Source organism: Saimiri boliviensis, chromosome 8 (assembly GCF_048565385.1).
Source record: "Saimiri boliviensis isolate mSaiBol1 chromosome 8, mSaiBol1.pri, whole genome shotgun sequence".
NCBI lineage: Eukaryota > Metazoa > Chordata > Mammalia > Primates > Cebidae > Saimiri > Saimiri boliviensis.
Genome location: NC_133456.1, coordinates 124,859,153 through 124,879,316, shown reverse-complemented (window position 1 = coordinate 124,879,316; position 20,164 = coordinate 124,859,153). Strand labels below are relative to the sequence as shown.

The 20,164-nt window shown below is 41.3% G+C and overlaps 1 protein-coding gene and 1 long non-coding RNA gene across 4 annotated transcripts in view; one reads left to right on the top strand and one right to left on the bottom strand.

Moving 5' to 3' along the window:
* Positions 1–7,839: 7,839 nt before the first annotated feature.
* LOC141585479 (uncharacterized) lies at positions 7,840–8,805 on the bottom strand. The gene is made up of 2 exons (XR_012519033.1): positions 8,314–8,805; positions 7,840–8,098 (listed from the first exon to the last, which is right to left on the bottom strand). It is a non-coding gene; the product is annotated as an uncharacterized LOC141585479 (long non-coding RNA).
* Positions 8,806–8,906: 101 nt separating this feature from the next.
* Positions 8,907–20,164, top strand: part of ITGB1 (integrin subunit beta 1) — a 51,674-nt gene continuing 40,416 nt past the window's right edge. Inside the window, exon 1 of one of the 3 annotated variants that reach the window (XM_039478902.2) lies at positions 8,907–8,991. The gene's annotated coding sequence lies outside the window, so the exon portion shown is untranslated. Of the gene's footprint in view, positions 8,992–9,857; positions 9,876–20,164 lie in introns of those variants that run through there. The other 2 variants (XM_039478901.2, XM_074405252.1) reach the window with 2 other exon arrangements.

Below are 20,164 nucleotides of genomic sequence, written 5' to 3'. Positions count from 1 at the left end.
CCTTATCAAATGCATAATTTGCAAATATTTTCTCCTCTTCTGTATGTTGCACTTTCACTATGATAATTATTTCTTTTCAGTGTACAGAACTTTTAAATTTTTATGAAGTTTAGGCCAGGCATGGTGGCTGATACCTGTAATCCCAGCACTTACGGAGGTTGAGGTGGGCGGATCACTTGAGGTCAGGAGTTTGAGACTAGCCTGGCCAATATGGTGAAACCCCATCTCTACTAAAAATACAAAAGTTAGCTGGGTGTGAGTAATCCCAGCTACTCCGGAGGCTGAGGCAGGAGAATTGCTTGAACGTCGGAGGCAGAGATTGCAGTGAGCCAAGATTGCACCATTGCACTCTAGCCTGGGTGACAAGAGACTCTTATCTCAAAAAAAAAAAAAAAAAATGTATAAAGTCTGATTTGTCTATTTTTCTTTTGCTGCCTGTTTTTTGTTTTTGGTGTCATGTCTAGGAAATCCTTGCCAAATCTAATGCCATGAAACATTCCCCCTGTTGTTTTCTAAGTTTTATAGTTTCTGGTTTTAACTTTAGGTCTTTGATCTGTTTTGAGTTGATGTTATACATGATGGATAGGCATCGTTGTTTTGCAGGTGAATATCCGTTTTCCCAGCACCATTTGTTGAGGGAACTAAAATGTCTTGGCACCCTTGTTGAAAATCATTGGACATGTGAAGGTTTATTTTTAAATTCATTTTTTGTTCTATTGGTTTATATATCTATCCTTATGCCACTATCACACTGTTTTAATTACTGTAGCTTTGTAATAAGTTTTGAAATCAGAAAGTGTTTTTTTCTTTTTCAAAATTGACTATTCAGGGTCCCTTGAGATTCATAATGAGTTGAAGAATAAATTTTTATATTTCTGCAAAAATGCCATTGAAATTTTGATAGGGATTGCACTGAATCTGTAGATCACTATAACACTGACATCTTAACATTAAGTCTTTCCATCCGTGAGGATATCTTTTCCTTGTCTTCCTTAATTTTTTTCAGTGATGTTTTATAGTTTTCGGTGAACAAGTTTTTGACCTTTTTGGCCTGTTTTATTTTTGATGCTATTGTAAATGGAACTGATTTCTTGATTTCCTTTTGGGATTGTTTATATACCAAAAACCTGATTTTTATGTTTTGATTTTGTATTTTGCAACTTTGCTGAACTCATTTATTAGTTCTAACAGCTTGTATATGTGTGTATGTGTAATGTTTAGGGTTTCCTACATATAAGTCATGTTATCTCCCAGCAGACATCATTTTACTTTTTCCTTTCCAGTTTGCATGCCATTTATTTTTTATTCTTGCCTAATTGCTTTGTCTAGGAATTCTAGTACCATGTTGAATAAAACTGGTGAGAGTGGGCATCCTTGTCTTGTTCTTGATCTTAGAAGAAAAGCTTTTAGTCTTTTACCATTGAGTATGATGTTAACTGTGAGTTTTTCAGATATGGATTGAGTAACAGGAGTTGTACAGAGGTAATAGTCAAGCTGAGATCTGACTGAACAAGATGTAGACATGTAAAGTGCATTTCAGACAGAGAGAATGGCAAGGACAGAAACTTAAGGAAAGGAATAAATTTAATGAGGTTAGGAATAGAAAGAAGGTCAGTGTTGTGATTAATATATAGTAGGGAAGGAGATGTTTTTAGATGTCAAAGAGGGGTGGTGATTTTCTTTTAAATGCAAAGAAGACAACATAATGGTACATACAAGCACTATGTTAGGCATTATAAACACAAGATATGGCCATTGCCCTTAGGAAAGATAGAATTTTTAATGTCTCTGATAAAAAAATAGGTAATTGACAAATTTTGGATGACAACTGAAAAACCTCAGCCATGCCTGTGTGCAATGATATATAACTCTGATAATGTCATAGCATCCTCTGTGTGTGTGTGTGTGTGTGTGTGTGTGTGTGTGTGTGTGTAGTTGGTGAAGGATCAAGGGAGCCTTATAGCACTCCCATACAACTCAGTTCTGTGTCAATTAAGAGACAGACAAGGAGTAACGTAGAGATGAAAACACTTTATTACTATTGAAAATATCAATATTGGAGAGCATGGCTCACATCTGCAGACATATTGATTTCTTATTCTTTAAAAACAATTTTTGGCCAGGTGTGGTGGCTCACGCCTGTGATCCCCAGCACTTTGGGAGGCCAAGGCGAGTAGATCACTTGAGGTAAGGAGTTTAAGACCAGCGTGGTCAACATGGTGAAACCCCGCCTCTACTGAAAACACAAAAATTAGCCAGACATAGTGGTAGGTGCCTGTAATCCCAGCTACTTGTGAGACTGGGGCAGGAGAATCACTTGAACCCATGAGGCGGAGGTTGCAGTGAGCCGAGATCATGCCACTGTACTCCAGCCTGGGTGACAGAGAGAAACTCCATCTCAAAATATAAAAAAACAAAAAACACTTTTTTTTCTTTAGAGATAGGATCTTATTCTATTATCCAGATGGAAAGACAGTGATGCATCATAGCCTTGAACTACCGGGGAAAGTGATCCCCCTGTTTCAGCCTCCCTTGTAGCTGGGGTTACAGCATAAGCCACTGTGCCTGGTTTGACTTCTTATTCTTGAAACACCAGAATTACAGACTTGCTTTCCTAGTCACAGTGGAGCTGGAACAGGGCAGACACTGTCTCTGCAAAATTATACAGAGATTGGAGACAGCAAAATGGAGAGAATAAACTCCAGTCTCTGGAGCCAGACTAACTCGGTTCCAATTTTGGTTCTGTAACTTACCAGTTATGCAATTAAACACCTCTTGTCTCAGTTTCTTTGCTTATAAAATGTGGATACAATTTTTTTTTTTCTTTTGAGACAAAGTCTTAGTCACCCAGGCTGGAGTGCAGTGGCGCAATGTCGTCTTATTGCAACCTTCGCCTACTGGGTTCAAGTGATTCTCATGTCTCACCCTCCTAAGTAGCTAGAATTACAGGCACAAACCACCACATTCAGCTAATTTCTTGTATTCTTAGTAGAGACAGGGTTTCGCCACGTTGACCAGGCTGGTCTCGAACTCCTGAACTCAGGTGATCCACCTGCCTTGGCCTTCCAAAGTGCTAGGATTATAGGCATGAGCCACCACACCCAGACAAATGTGGATACTATTAAAAATATTTTGTTGACCAGCCTGGCCAACATGGTGAAAACCCGTCTCTACTAAAAATACAAAAAAAAAAAAAAAAAAAGTGCCAGGCATGGTGGTGGGCACCTGTAATCCCAGCTATTCAGGAGGCTGAAGCAGGAAAGAATGGCTTGAACCCAGGAGGTGGAGGTTGCAGTGAGTCGAGATCGTGCCATTGCACTCCAGCCTGAGCGAGAAGAGCAAGACTCTGCATTAAAAAAAAAAAAAAAAAAAAAAAAAAAAAAAAAAAAAAAGAAAACCTCACACAAGGGAATACATACCACAGTGTGCTGTGCATCTTGTTAGACTCGTCTAACTCATTTTTATTTAAAACAGATGATTATTCTATTCCTTAGAGGCATTTGGATTTATTTAACCAGAGGACAATTGTTTAGATGTAAGAATGCAGTTCCATCTATCCCGTGAGCTAGCTATCACACATCAACAACATTTACTGGTGAAATTTCGAATGAAATGCTTCCTTTCCACAAGTCAGTGGTCTGACTAGAAGAGAAAAATAGTTTAGTTGACATTTGGCATATGGAAGCCACTGGAAAATTATAGATAATGAAGGATGTATTTTTATCATAAAAGGAGAAGAGTAATTAAGGACTTCAGTATAAACTTAGCTAAATGAAGAAGAGTCAGGAATACAAAAATATTAAAGAGCTAAACCATCAAAACTTTTCAGATTAAGATTATTTCATTCTAGTACAATAAAATAATACAAAATGCAAAATTCTTTCAACTTGAAACATTACCCCACAGGCAGCCATAAGCAGTTCTAAATAGGGAATTCTTGTGATCAGAGGGAGCAGCCTGACATCAGCCAACAGCAATGCAGAAATCTTAAAGTAGAAGCATCACAGAACTTGTTCTTCCCAATGCTGCATGGTGAATATTATTAGAAAATATACTCAACATTTATTTATTTTTATTCTCAATTTAAGTGAAAATTTATAGCAGTTTTAGACTGATTTTTAGATATGATTTGAAGTCATTTAAGTCCTAATACATAAATTGGAATTTGAAATAAAAAGTTCATTTCTCTTTGAAGGTTTATCTTACCTTGAAAAGTAAACATAAACAGCACACTTTAGTTGGACGGTTTGATCATGAAAGATTCTGCTTTTTCTGTTCTACCTCTTGCATTTGCAGTGAAAATCACATTATAAGAAAATATTTGGAAGTACTATCTGATATTTTAAATATTGTTTAAATAAGACTAATCAATATACGACTCACAGGTCCAGGGCAACCAAAAAGGCATTTGTTTAAGCATTTAGTCTATAAAAGAAGTAATTGTGTAAGTGCTTAAAATAGTTATTCTTAATGTTTTGTGGTTGAGATCCCATTCAAGCCACAACAATGCAGATATATCTGTAAAAGTAAAATTCTATCTAGAATTAGGGGTTTCATGGTATCCTGTTTATAGTTATGAGGCAAGAGAACTCTAAGACCATATGTTGTGGAAATTAATTTGTGTTTCATGGGGGAGGGAGGCAGGAGGGAGGTTCAGGGGAGGTGTTCTTACTTACACCTAATGTCTTTTTTTTACTGAAAGCTATCCTTCCTGCTTTCTAATGAATCTGGCCTGAAATTGAGCTGTTCCTAACTTAAAATTGCAAATGTTAACTTTTCTCAAGATGCTCCAAAGCAGTTAAATGAGGAAACAAATAGTATTTTTTATAGTCACTGGCTGTAATGCATTGGCAACACAATCATTTCCTGTAGAGTGACCCTGGTTCCTAAAAATAACTCCAGTGCTATTCAATTGCTTATATTAGGCATTTTTGAAAATTCTTATGTGGGAAGGCACATTCCCTTCCACAGCTGAAGAAACTCAGTGTTTGAAAAGAGCTGCCTAAAACACTGTTCCTTGTAGGCTGTTAAAAGTGTTCAGTATCTGAATGCTGGTAAGGAATGCTCACACCCATTGGAGGCAATGCTGTGTGGACTCGCAAAGGAAAAGATGGGGCCGCTATATATGGAGAACAGGAAGCAGAACCAGCTGCGAAAGCCTTACTCATCTGTGACCCATATTCAAAGCCATAGTCTAGCCACTGTTAGCTGCCTAGATGAGGAAAAGATTGAATGGCTAGCCCAAGCTTTAGGGGACACGTTGCACATCAGGCCAGACTGTTGTGCCATTTTCCACCTTACTTTCAACTAAGCAAAGAAATGAAGCCTCAGTACAGCCTGCTCGATACACTGACACATGCCACACCTAGTCAGTTGCTGGTTGCCTGATAGCAAACTTAATTTTTTACAGTTCCTCTGGCAATACTCTGTTATGAGTATTGAGGACTGTTCACTAAATTGAAGCCCACAAGCAAAAAAAAAAAAAAAAAAAAAAAGTTGCAAAGTCAATACACTTCCAGGTTCTCTGCATTATAAGACTATTTGCATGTTATTTATACATTTGGAGACTGAAAAAGGAGGAACTGGCAGGACTGTCTCACCCCTTCTTGTTTTTCAAAATGTCAGTAATTCCTAGGGCTGCTTTACACCAATACACACAGATTCACACATTTTGGATATGGGTTTCACTGTGTTGCCCAGGCTGGACTACGGTGGCATGATCATAGCTCATGAACTCAAGTGATCCTCCCGCCTCAGCCTCCTAAGCAGCTGGGACTACACATATGCACCACCACACCTGGCTAATTTTATTCTTTATTTTTAAGTTGGGGCTGGTGGCGGGGGTGGGGGTCTCACTACGTTGCTCAGTCTGGTCTTGAACTTCTGGTCTCCAGAAATCTTCCCACCTCAGCCTCCTGAGTAGCAGATTCACATTTTAAGACTGATTTTAGTTTCTCAGGTAAAGGAATGGAGTTATTAATGATTCAGAAGCACTTCTATGTTAGTACTGTAGGATGTTATCAAAGACCTCTATTCCTTCCATCCCTATCCCTTTATCTTTTTCTTTTTTTAATACCTAAAGGAGTTATATTCAAAGTAACTGGAAGTGACAGATGAGAAATATATCTAGGTTAGTCTATAGAAACAGTCCTTAGAAAATCAGCTGAAGACTACTTTTCTAAGGACTGTTTAATCAATTTGCTCCAAAGTCATCACATATATTTATTATACAATGATATTTAAAATCCAAGTCCCATTGATCAGCCAGGGTACTGTCAAGATTTTTTTCTTAATAATATCTCCCAGTAGGGCATTTTCTTCACACAGGAACTGCCTAAATCTTCATACTCACTCCCACGCTGCAACTCACATTTTTCCTTTACTATTATCAATGTTGAAATCAGTTTTCACCTATAAACCTGGAACCTGATCTGCAATAAATCCTTATGAATCCTGAATTTCTAAAATTATTCTTCTTATTCCTTATTGTCTGAATAGTCTTATTTATAGAGTGATCATATAATTTATCATCTATACTGGAATATACTTTCAAGAGTGAAAAGGGGTGGGCATCCAGTAACATCTTTCTTGCTGAGCAACTTTGAAATTTTACTTTGGAAAATGGTAGATGAATAAAGATATATTCTGAAGAGCACATAGTAGTATCACCAGTGACAAAACTAAAGGAAACACCAACTTTAATTATTTGTTATAATAATGACTTAAGAGACAGAAGACGACAATTGATAATAATTGGGAGACAGTGTAGGTAAGGCATGGATTTGTCTTGAATTCAACATACTAATGATGTTCTATTAGGTTGGTGCTTGCAGCCATCTGGTCAACTTCAGACATGGGGCGGCAAGAGCCCTCTGGTTGACTTCGGACATGGAAAGGTGAGAACTATCTGGTCAACCTTACACATGGGAAGGCAAGAGACATCTGGTAGACCTTGCAGCAACCTAATATCATGATACGATCTAGCAATGTGGCTTGCACTATTGCTACTTACCAGGATTTCCTGTTTAGCACATATGCTGACCAACCTTTGCTCAGAGTATTTCATAAATTTCATAGTTAACTCACTGTCCACCCATTATTCATACGAAATCACAAGTAGACTCATACTCTTGACCAATCACTGCTTTTCTTAGAGAACAAAATTTATTTTTCCTCAAAATTCATGACTTCTGTACACAAACTGCTACCTCACAGGTCAGTTTAGTCAGGTGCTCTAGCTTGGTCCCAGGAGAGCAAAAGGACCCATTATTCATTTATCAGATATTATCTGAGCCCCTATTATGTGTCCTTCCAACAGTGCTTGACACTGGTGTTAAAAAGATCAGCAAATTGCCCTTGAGGAACTAATTTAGAGTTGTGCATATGTAAACCTCATAATGTTCTTGCAGCAAAGATTAGCCAGTGCCTCCTCTAGTCACACACAGGTGAAACAATTCTGGGAAATGTAGTACAAATCAGGCATGGACCAATTATGCTTTTGAACTATACAGTTTCCTGTGCTGAGACTGGGCCAATTCTGATGAATTCTGAACAATGGTAAAACCGGTACCTTTAAAATTCAAGAATGTTGAGTTCTAATGGCAGTTTGACTATTGATATATTAATATAGGAACATCGTTTAGTCTCTTAAGCTTGAACATCCAGTAAGTCAGAAAAATCGTGCTCATTTTCTAGAGGTCTTCAGAGATTGGCTAACCAATAGATTTTGCTGGTAAGTAATGTGCAAATTTTCTAGAAAGATGTTATTGCTTCATTTTCTCTTATATTTTAGATTGGCAGCAGCCAAATGGGTGTCCCAGCCCCTCATCTCCTACAAGATAAACACTACTTCTCAGTTTAATAAATCTGATAATTTTTGAGCTCTTTTTCTAACAGAGTGCTGCAGCTCAGCAAGTAAAGCCCCCAACACTCTGCTACCAGGATAGCAGCTCGCCAGCAGCATATACTGAATTACGGGGTTTCAGTATGATGTTGGCTGGTACGGACTTCAGTCATGGAATCGACATGTGCCCAGCCATTCTCAGAATGAATGTTTCCTTCTCTTTCAAACGTTGTTTCCAGCCCCCATCTCCAAGAGCTTAAAAAAAAAAAAAAAAAAAAAAGTGAGGAGAAACAGGATCAAACTTTTCCTTCTCATCCCTGTTCCCCATAAATGGACTTTCAGATGAACCTATCAAAAGCAGCCCCCAACTCACCAGCTTTTCTAAAACGTTCCCCACCCTCACCCTTCGCGGCACCCATGGGCCTCCCCAAGCCTTCCCCGTTCTGAGACACGCGCAAGCGCATCCTCACCCCAGGAGAGCAGGCCTGGCTCGGCCAGTTCCCTTCCAGAAGGGCCGCGCTGTTTCTGCCCCCATGGAGCCCGGCAGGGTCGGGGGCTCAGGTCCCCATTTGCCTTGGGACTGAGGGGGTCTCCCGGGTGCAGGATCTCACAGGCTCAGAACGAGCGCTCCGTGGACGGACGGGCAGGGAGGCCGGGCGCGCGGCTCCACGGACGCGGAACCAACGAACCCGGCCCAGGAGGCGACGCCGGGAACGCGCGGGGCTGCAGGGCGCACCCGACGCGCCCCGCCCTCCGCGGAGGAGGACACGGAGGCGCGCCGCGGCCTCCCCCAGGCGCGCTCCCGCGCGGGCCGCCTCCTTTGTCCCGGCAGCGCTTCCTGCCTCCTCCTCGCCCCGGGCCGGCTGACGCGGCGGGAGAGGAATGCGTTTCCGGAGGGAGCGGGCGCCGGCGGCGGCCTCGGGAGCGGGATCGGACGCGCAGAGGAGGCGGGGCCGCGGCTGGTTTCCTGCCGGGGGCGGCTCAGGGCCGCCGCGTCCCCGCCTCCCGCCCCCGGGGGGGAGGAGCCGCCGCCGCCCGCCGCGCCAGTGACCTGGGAGGCCCGGCCAGCCCGCGGGAGAGGCGGAGCGGGAGCCGCGGAGCAGCAGGCCCGAGCCCACGGCGCCGCGTCCGGACGCCGCGCGGAGAAGGTAGGGGCCGGGGGCCGCGGGCGTGGGGGCGCGGGCCGCGGGCTCGGGGCTGCGGTGCGCGGCCGCCTTGCGGGCCGCCCGCCGGGCCGCGCCGGGACCTTTGTGCCGGGCGTGGGGGCGGGGGCCGCCGCCGGCGGGTGGGGGCTGGGGCGGGATTCCAGGCTCGCCCGGGAGGAAGTCCGCGCGCTGCCGCCCGCCTGGCTCTTCCAGCCGCCTCGAGTCCCCGGGCGCGGAGCCTCCCCGGCCGCGTTCCGAGCGCGGGGTCGCCGGCTCGGGCGCTGTCACGTCGGGGCTGCGGGAGCTGCGGGGGAGCGGGCCCGAGCGGTCCCCGACACCTGCGGTCTCCCGCCCGGCTGCGTCTCCCGGGGCTCGGCGCGCCCCTGGACGGGTCCCGTGCCTTTGTCTGCCCGTCTCGCCGGCTGCCGTCCTCGGAGCGGCGTCGAGCCGGTTGTCCGCGCCCGCAGCGGGGACTGGTCTGCTCTCCTCCCGCTGCCGGGAGGCAGCCCTGGGGCCAGCGCCGCGGGCGGCGGAGGCGGGAGCCGGGTCGGAAAGCGGCCTCGCGGAGCCGCTGGGGACCAGAGGAGCGGTGGCGTCGGGGCCGTCACCTCCCCGTGTTTGTGAACGCGAGTGCCCGGCAGAGTCGCCAGCCCCTGCCGGGCACCCCGGGACCGGGACGCAGGGCCACGTTCACCCCGCGCTCAGACCCCGTCCGCTAGCCTGAGAGCCCGGCCTGTGTCTAGTGTTAATTTTACCGCGTGTTATTTCTTGGGCTTCATAAATTGTATCTATGAGACTCCTACTCTAAGCAACTTTTATTTCTTGAAATTCGTGGTTTTGAGTCAAAAACTTTGCAGTCATTTGTATGATTAGTAGCACTCTCTAAGGTACCGTTTCATTGTGAAATAGGAACAATCATATCTACACTAATTATTCATTTTTATAATAATGACAGTGAGGGCAAGTTTAGCTCTAGGCATTTTACATGTATTATCTCATTTAATTCTGGAACCGCTCTAATGAGGTCGGTACTGTTTATATTCCCATTTTCGGAGTGAGAAACTGAAGCACAGGGAGCAAAAGTAAGTTGCCTGTGGTCATCAGGAGCTCCTGGAGGAGGCAGCCCACGTTTAAACCACGAGTAACCTTTCTAACGATAGTCTAGTGAAAATCAAATGCAAAATGTAAGACACTTTAAGAGTAGATGCTCAATGAATATTGACTCCTTTTCAGCCCTTCTTTTACAGTAAAAAGATGTTAAAAATATCTCGGAAGGTGATTGGTAACATCATTAGTAATTTCTTTGGGCCAACATGCCACGTGGATAACTTAGGTGGGGAGAATTACTAGGTTATTTTGTTTTGTTTTGAGACAGGGTCTCTGTCGCCCAGGCTGGAGTGCAGAGGTGCCATCACAGCTCACTGCAGCCTCAACCTCCCAGGCTTAAATTATTCTCCCACCTCAGCCTCCTGAGTGGCTGGGACTACAGGCGCCTGCACTCTTTTTATTTTTTGTACAGACAGGATCTCACTATGCTGCCCAGGCTGGCCCCAAACTCAAGCAGTCCTCTCTCCTCTAGCTCCCAAGTTCTGGGATTACAGGTGTGAGTCCCTAAGCCTGGCTCTTAGGTTCTTATTTTATTTTTATTGTAGTTTTGATGGTACAAAAATAACATGCTAGGGGAATTTAGGTTAGACATCTTTCTTAAACGACATATGCCCTTAAAAATATGCTATGTAATAAACCACTTTCAGAAATGATTAAGAACTTCAGTTGGCAGTTAACTGTTCATTTGTGGACACCAAGGCCCAGAGGGGTCAGGACTTAGAGTCTCACTGTAATTCTCATATTTTTAAATAATGTTGGCTCATTGATTAATATTACATAAATGATTGAAGATGGTGAAGTGTTAAATAAAAAACAGTTTTGGTGTTTTCATACAGGCATTTGGGGAGAAAGCCATTTTACTTAGCCAAAAATTGAGTATGAAGGTGGAAGATGTTAGTAGAATGCTGGTTAAAAGGACAAAGAATGTAGTTAATACTTTAGTTCTGTAAACAAAGCAAATAGACTGTTTAATGCATCTATGTTGACTTCAGACCTAGACCTACAATTTTAAGTGTTTGTGATTTTTTTTTTTTTTATTTAACAATGGGAAGGTCTATATTAAAGTTATTTTTTGATACCCTCAACATTCTCTACATGAAAACTATGGAATCAACAATTCTGAAAACCACTGGACTTAGTAATTTTAACAATTAGACAGCTTTCTTCTTAGCTTTCTGGTCACTATAATTTAAGTCAGCCCCAAATTACCATTACGAATGAAAATGTAATTCTACATTGGTGTTCACTTCCTAACTCTGGGAGTGACAGTGGGGACATCTGGTCACATTTTGCGGTCAAACAACATGGTGCCAGTTTTCCTAAGAGTGCTTGCCACTGATTGTGATGTCTTTATTGTTTGGCTTATTGATAAGTAAGTTGTGGCTTATAGCGGAGAGTAGTATAATGTTCTATCTGGAAAAAATATTAATATTCTGTAGGTGCTCTGGTTTGCTCTTAACTATGTTGCTAGTGTGATAAACTGAGACATCTTGTAAACTGGTAAAAGTTTCAGAGAACTTTTGAGTTCCAAGGATGTAACTTTCTAGATATGAACAAGATGCATATATCTGAAAGGATTCATTTGGACTTCTGTTAGATTTTAGCAGATTTCCTCACTCTATGAGAGAGTTAGGATCTGTTAGTTTATGGGGGGAATCCTAGAGGATTATGTCGGGTAAACATGTAAACATCTGTATCGTATTAGTGTTTACTTTGACTTGGTTTTAGATTCTGAGTGTTTGGCTGGTTGTTTCAGAGGTGGGAGGTATGGAGTAGAGAGGTTAAGATACAGAAAGGTACATTTATCTTCTGGATGCTGAAGAATTATGCTAGGAGTGTCTATAGCTGTGGAAAACTGAAAGAATATTATGGTACGTACCCAGGTTAAAGGTGGTACAGTCCTTAAAAGTCAGAATATTAGCAGTCTTCAAATACATCTGTTAGTAGGTGAAAGAAATGTTTCTTTCAGGAGCTGTGTACAAAAGGAGCCAAACTATACTTTGTAAATTTGTTATTGTTTTAAAAGTGGCGTTGAGTTTTTAGAGGTCAGCTAACTTTAAACTTGCTGTTTGGTTTGTGGCTTTAGAAGATAGAGTTAACTGTATTTAGCAATATGTTTAAGCATGTGCATATCACCTCATAAAATGTATGAGAAAAGAAGCTGCCTCAGATACAGATACGTAAGTATATAAGCACATATATACACATGCGTATATATGTATGTATTTCTTATAGGACCAATCTCATTACATACAATTTCAAAGCACAGATTCCTAATTCCCAGGGATGCGTAAAGAGGCTCACTGAAGTATAGGAAGAGAATCTTAGGTCTACTATTATGTTTGTTAATCTCATCACTTTAAAGTTTAAAATTTTGATTATGATTTATATCTTCCTATATTGCTATAGAAGTACATGTATTTGAATTTTTAAATTGTGTATATTTTGGGTACATGTATGCTGAGAATTTTTTTAGTGATAAAGGTGAATGGTCAGAAAGCTTTGCAGATCCCTAGAATGGAGGATGATTTGGGTGGGGGTTTAAGAACTACCGTATTTGGGAGAGAGAATTGACAAGACTTGATAAGAGAAATGAAAGAAACCCACTGTGACCCTGGTTTCTGGCTAGGAGGTGCTGTTCACTGAGGTGAGAGGGGGACTAAGCTGGGGGTGCTGGTTGGCTAAAGGGAGGGGAAATGATGACCTTATGAGGCCGAGTTTATTTTAAGGTGACCATGGGACATAGGTGGAGATGTCCAAAGTGCAGTTGAATACACATATTGAGAGCTAAAAAAAAAAAAAAAAAAAAGTCTGATTGGGAATTTTCAATTTGGAAATTCTTAAGTCTGTTAAATGCTGGTTGAAGTTATAGGTTGTGCATGCAAACACCACAGGAGGATCTGGAATGAACAACAGGCCGAGGGAGGACCTGGGGACACTGCACAGTCAGGGTGGGTGGGTAGAGGAAGAGGACTCCAGAAAAGCGTTTACCTTCTCCAGGTTCTTCTCGGAACTTCTAATGCCTTTGAGTGACATTTTTATGAAAGACATAGGTATTTCTGGGGTTTTCCAGTGATTGGCATACGTGTGGTAATTTATTTTCAGATGCATTATGAAAGAAGCAGTTTGATGTAGTAAAGGCTTCTTGATTGGGAGGCAGGAAACCTGGATGTCAGTGCAGGCTGTGCCACTGAATTTTTGTGTGACCTTTGAGTACTATACTTCCAGGGCATTGATTTCGACATCTACCCTGTAAAGCAGTCTGCATGTTCTCTCATTCTCTTGTTCCAGGAGTTGGAGGATAGCTGCTGCCTGATGTAAGTACTGTAGAGTGCAGTTCTCTCTCTCTCTCTCCATGAGCAGCCTTTTTTTTTTTTTTTTTTTTGGGTATCACCAGAGTAGGCGCTGTGCCACTGTGCCACGTACTCCTTTAAGGATACCTGCCAATGCTGACCAGCAGCATCTGTCACTTACAGCTCTGCATCAGGATGTAGCTCAGCTGTACATTACATTTTATTCTGTCAGTACATTGAGTACCAGTAACCTGAAAAATGCTTTACTAACTGGGCATGAATCAAGAAGTTGGCATGCTCTTTGATGTTGAGTGTATTGTCTAGTTGGGACAAGTTGTGTTCAGTTCAGGAAAACATAAATACCAGAGTGTTGTATACAATGCACTGCACCAGATAATATTCCCTAACAGTATTTGAGAAAAATATCAGCATTGGCTTGTGTGGATTTGGAATACGTTGTGTAGGAGATGAAGCCTGAGCTTGGAATGGTATGAGCGAAGGTTGAATGACTGATGGATGCCACCTTCAAGGGACAGCATAAGAAGAATCCAGTCTAATTTCGCAGATAGTACTTGGCCACATATCATATATATCGGAAGATTATATGAAGGCTATATCAGATGAAGGCCTGGATTCTTGCCCTCCAACACTAGCCTAATGAGAGACACAGACATGAATACAATTAGTTATAATAGAAGTTTTAATAGAAATAACCCTGTATTATTGAGCATCACTGAAGGTTTGTCATTTGCCCTCCTGGGCACTCTCAAGGCTGTTTTGGAACCAGAGGAGGAGTTAATTAAGTTGATTGTGGTTGGTGAGGAGGTTAAGAGGCAATAAAGCAAAAAGGTAGAAGAAAAACAGCATTTTGTTTTGTGTAGGGAGTATAATTTCAGTGGAGTGATGAGGAAAATATTTACATGTAAAAATTAATCATGTTCCATTTGTTTGAAGTATGGAAATCACATTTACCTGTATAAATGTTTATTGAATGAATGTGTAAATAACTGAAGCTTTTATAATCTATGAAATTAGGAATAGAAGATGATTAGTTCTTCCTCTGTGTACAGTATTTTATGGTTTATGTTTGATTTTCTTCATATTATGATTTCAGTGCTTCTTAAAGGGGTAGTCTGGGGTTATATTTGATTATTGGAGGAGGAAATTGGAGTTTGAAAAAGCGCATTTAGTAGTATAATGGGAAACTAACAAAGTACAATAGAGAATAAGGTTTATACTTATTAAAGCATGGATTAAAAAGATTGAGAAACATTTATTAAAGAGTCACAAGTCACTGGGGTTCTTGTTTTAGAAGGCCATGATTAGTTAATGAGTTGGAGAACAAAAAGCAAATTTAGTAATTAAGTAAATTATGAGCTGTTGAGCTTTCATATTCATGGTCATATTTTATCTTTCCAACAATCCTATAGTAGATGTTATTCACAGCTTACTGATGAGTAAAATGAGAAACTATTTTCTTCCTATGTTTATCATGGTTTTAAAACATTTATCATATATTTAAAATACTGTATGCACTCCACCACAGACAGGATGGAGAAGAAGATGTGACAAAAGATGTGATCACCCAAGTGCCGTGGCTCACGCCTGTAATCCCAGCACTTTGGGAGGCAGAGGTGGGTGGATCACCTGAGGTCAGGGGTTTGAGACCAGCCTGGCCCACGTGTTGAAACCCCATCTCTAATAAACACAGAATAGTCAGGCGTGATGCTGGGCACCTGTAATTCCAGCTCAGAGGGGCTGAGGCAGGAGAATCATTTGAATCTGGGAGGTGGAGGTTACAGTGAGCTGAGGTTGCACCACTGCTCCAGCCTGGGCGACAGAGCAAAACTCCATCACACACACACACACACAGAGACACACACAAAGTGGCCAGAATTAGTTTAATCAAGGTAGCATTTTGGAATGATCTGCTTAAAAAGTGTTCTCAAACTGCATATAATTATGCAGTTTGAGAACATAATTCTCCTTAATTGAAATTATGGGGAACAAGTCTTGCAATAAGGTGCTTATTGTTACCATTGATCAGGATGGTTAACTTTTTTTTTTTTTTTGAGATGGAGTCTCACTCTGTTTCCCAGGCTGGAGTACAGTGGCACGATCTTGGCTCACTGCAACTTCCACCTCCCTGGTTCGAGCCATTCTTCTGCCTCAGCCTCCTGAGTAGCTGGGACTACAGCTAGGCATGTGCCACCACACCCAGCTAATTTTTATTTTTAGTAGAGATAGGGTTTTACCATGTTGGTCAGGCTGGTCTTGAACTCTTGACATCAGGTAATCTGCCTACCTCGACCTCCCAAAGTGCTGGGATTGCAGGGGTGAGCCACTGCACCCAGCCAGGATGGTTATCTTCTTTTGCTAGCTCCACTCGCACTTATCTTTGTCAACTTTCCCCAAAGTAAACTTTCTCAACCAAAAACCATTCCCAAATTCTTTCCTCCTCACAGGGAAAGGCAAAAATTTTGTCCATGGACATTGAGTGTGGAAAGAAGGAACAGCTTACTAGTCTGCTTTGAAAACTAGTCAATTGCTAGGTAATAATATCTTACCTTTTTGAGTGGAAGGAAGAGCTGGGAAGATTTAAGGCAGGTTTTTAGCTCATTTTGTGGATCAGCCGTTTATATTATGGATTAATAGCTTTGTTTAAAAGGTATTTTTTTGCTTTTATTTTAAGTTCACCCTCTGAAGTCTTGTTAATTTTGTGCCCTCTTACCTCCATTTGAATTAAGTGGTTCATTTTTTTTCCCCCCGTTTCCCATATTATTTTTTCAGGGCAGTGGGAGTTGCTGGTGGTGGTGCTGTACCAGTTGTTTATCAGATCACCATTAGATGATCTGATTGACTTGAATGATTATTTGAATTTTGTGTGATGTTCCTGTTATGTTGATTCTGTTCTTCGTGTTTATGACTTCTGTAGAGGATTCCAGCCTAAATTTTCTTCTTAGTTCTGTATATACTTTTCCTCAGCTTTTGTGGTCTTACTCTTTGATCACTGTCAAGATTTATTTGAGATTTCTTGACTTCCTTCAAGAGCATAATGAGTTCTAGATTTTCTCTTATTTTAAAGAAGATTCTTCACTGATTTCCTTTCACTTTTTGTTCTGTAGAAGTCTTTCCTAGGTGTTAAGTTCCCAGGCTTTACCTCCCCTTATCATCAACGTATTTATCTTTTAGGCATTTTGTTTGCCAGTGCACACTATGTCCATTATTTATCTTTCCCTTACACTTATAGACTGGGTGGTGATAAAGATCTTTCATATTCTAATTTTCCTGGAGAAGGTGGGTTGAATCACTAGTGATGAATTTTATCTTCAGCCTGTTACTGTATAATTAAAATATCTAGCCCTGTTGTGAGCTGTTCTCAGATTTCAAATTGTTTTGTGAACCTGTAGCTTTTTTTTTTTTTTTTTTTTTGAGACGGAGTTTTGCTCTTGTTACCCAGGCTGGAGTTCAATGGCGCGATCTCGGCTCACCACAACCTCCGCCTCCTGGGTTCAGGCAATTCTCCTGCCTCAGCCTCCTGAGTAGCTGGGATTACAGGCACGTGCCACCATGCCCAGCTACTTTTTTGTATTTTTAGTAGAGACGGGGTTTCACCATGTTGCCCAGGATGGTCTCAATCTTGGGACCTCGTGATCCACCCGCCTGGGCCTCCCAAAGTGCTGGGATTACAGGCTTGAGCCACCGCGCCCCGCCGAACCTGTAGCTTTGGTGCAGCCAAACCTTTATTGTTAGAGCCCCTAAGCCTCAGGCTAGTATTATCATTGTGTGACAAGGGGGTTAATGCTCTTTGAAAAGCCATTTTTCTTCTGGGTGGGAGTAGTGCGTTTTAGATGGTTTTCTAATTCAGGTTACTTTTGTAATTGCCAGGGAGGGGAGAAGAGGGCTTCAAATGAGGTGTTACGTCTTTGTCTGGGACCCCTTCGCCTCTTCTCTTTCATGGCTTCTTCTTCTTCTTTTTTTTTTTTTTAAATTCTTTCTGCTAAGTTTTGTTAATCATTAATGAGGGCTTATTATTAATATTTGGGCCATAAACACCTCTCTAGTCACCAACACACCTCTTCCTGCCAGACAGAAGGAAAAAATTGTTCTTCCTGTAAGGGGAAAGGTGCCCTTGTGATGGGAGGAACCCATCTCCGCATGTCACCCTCAAATGGTATAGAGTTCAGAAAGATATCTCAGTTTCTTCCATTCAGGTTTTTCCCATTTTTATTACTTTCTATGTGGGATAAGTGGGAAGAACCTCATGTCTTTCAGCTTGGCTCTGTGTTCTTTTTTGGAATATATTGATTTTTAAATACTAAAATTTGTTATTGGCCTATTTATTTTTTTTTCCCTTTTAAAAACAGATATAGAAAATAATGATGGTAGAACAGACTTGGGATGAATCCAACTTTATTATAATTTTTAGGAGACATTTATGATATACCTTTATAGGTATCAGAATCTTTTTTTTTTTTTTTGAGAAAGAAAAAAAGAATAATAAAAAGAATAAAGAAGAGGAAGAAAGAGGAAGAGGGAGAGAGAATGGGGGTATTGCTTTATTGCCCGGGCTAGAATGCAGTCTAAATATGGGTATGCCTATAATTGTCCTTAATAATGGAGACATAAAATAAAATGAGGGAAGAGAATAACAAACAAGGAGCCAACCAACATTTCGTTTAAACTTCTAAGTCGATATGATGTGGTACTGATTAGAGTGTATATTTTGTATATTTAAAGTGGAGAGTTCTATAAATGTTAATTACGTTTACTTGTTCCAGATCAGAGTTCAAGTCCTGGATATCGTTGTTAATTTTCTGTCTCATTGATCTGTCTAATATTAATGTTGAAGTCTCCGACTATTATTGTGTGGGAGTCTAAGTCTCTTTATTAGTCTTATATGTCTGGGTATTCCTGTATTGGGTGCGTACATATTTAGGATCTTTAGCTCTTCTTGTTGTTGCATTGATCCTTTTATCATTATGTAATGTCCTTCTTTGCTTCTTTTGATCTTTGTTGCTTTAACAACTATTTTATCAGAGGCAAAAATTGTAACTTCTGCTTTTTATTTATTTATTTTAGCTCTCTGTTTGGTTGGTAAATCTTTCTCCATCCCTTGTTTTGAGTCTGTGTATCCTTGAATGTGAGATGGGTCTGGATGCAGCATACTGATGGGTTTTAGTTTTTTATCTAAATTGTCTGTCTGTCTTTGGATTGGGGGATTTAGTCAATTTAAATTTAGAATTAACAATGATATATGTGAGTTTAATACTGCCATTTAATATTAGCTGGCTATTTTGTCCACCAGTTGATGTAAATTCTTCATTATTTTGATGCTCTTTTTGGTATTTTTTAGAAAGGCTGATACTGTTTGTTCCTTTCTGTGTGTAGTGGTTCTTTCAGAAGCTCTTGTAAAAGCAGGCCTGGTGGTGATGAAATCTCTGAGTGCTTGCTTATTCACAAAAAACTTTACTTTTCCTTCACTTATGAAGCTTAGTTTGGCTGGATGTGAAATTCTGAGTTGAAAGTTCTTTTCTTTAAGGATGTGGAATATTGGTCCCCACTCTCTTCTGGCTTGTAGGGTTTTTGCTGAGAGATCTGCTGCAAGTCTGATAGGCTTCCCTTTGTGGGTAACCTGACCTTTCTCCTTGGCTGCCCTTAGTATTTTCTCCTTCATTTCAACCCGGGTAAATCTGACGATTATGTGCCTTGGAGTTGCTCTTCTTGAGGAATATCTTTGTGGTGTTCTCTGTATTACCTGGAGTTGAATATTATCTTGCCTTACTAGGTTGGGAAAATTTTCCTGAATTATATCCTGAAGCGTATTTTCCAGCTTGGATTCATTCTCTTCGTCACATTCAGGTACACCTATCAAACATAGATTAGGTCTTTTCACATAGTCCCATATTTCTTGGAGACTTTGCTCGTTCCTTTTTATCCTTTTTTCTCTAATCTTGTCTTCTTGTTTTATTTCATTGAGTTGGTCTTCGACCTCTGATATCCTTTCTTCTTCTTGATCAATTCGGCTGTTAAAACTTGTGTATACTTCACGTAGTTCTTGTATTGTGTTTTTCAACTCCATCAATTCACTTATATTCCTCTCTAAATTGTGTATTCTTGTTAACATTTCGTCAAACCTTTTTTCAAAGTTCTTAGTTTCTTTGGATTGGGTTAGAACAAGTTCTTTTAATTCACAGAAGTTTCTTATTATCCACATTTTGAAGCCTGCTTCTGTAATTGGAACACACTCGTTCTCCATCAAGCCTTGTTCCGTTGCTGATGAGGAACTGGGATCCTTTGCTGAGGGAGAGGCGTTCTGATCTTGGGTATTCTCAGCCTTTTTTGGCTGTTTTCTTCCCTTCGTTGTAGATTTATCCATCTGTGGTCTTTATAATTACCGTCTTTGTAATTGGGTTTCTGAGTGGACGTCCAACTTATTGATTCTCAGCGCCGAAATCTGAGCAACCCACTGCAGCAACTAAATCAGCAGCGTTAAGATTGATGGTGCTTTTCTGACTCTGCACCAAGAACCGACGCTCCAAGGCGCCGGCAAAACCGCCTCGCCGGTCACAAGAGTCGCGCTGGCAACCCGTGGGGCTCCTCCGCTGGGAATCTCCTGGTGCGTGAGCAACAAGAATTCACGTGAAGGTGTGGCGTCCTCTCGTTCTTTGCGCTTTCACTGGGAGCTACAATCCCGAGCTGCTAGTGATCAGCCATCTTGGATCTCTCTCTCTCTCCAGAATCTTTTCTACTGTTAAGGTCAAAAGATTTCAAGT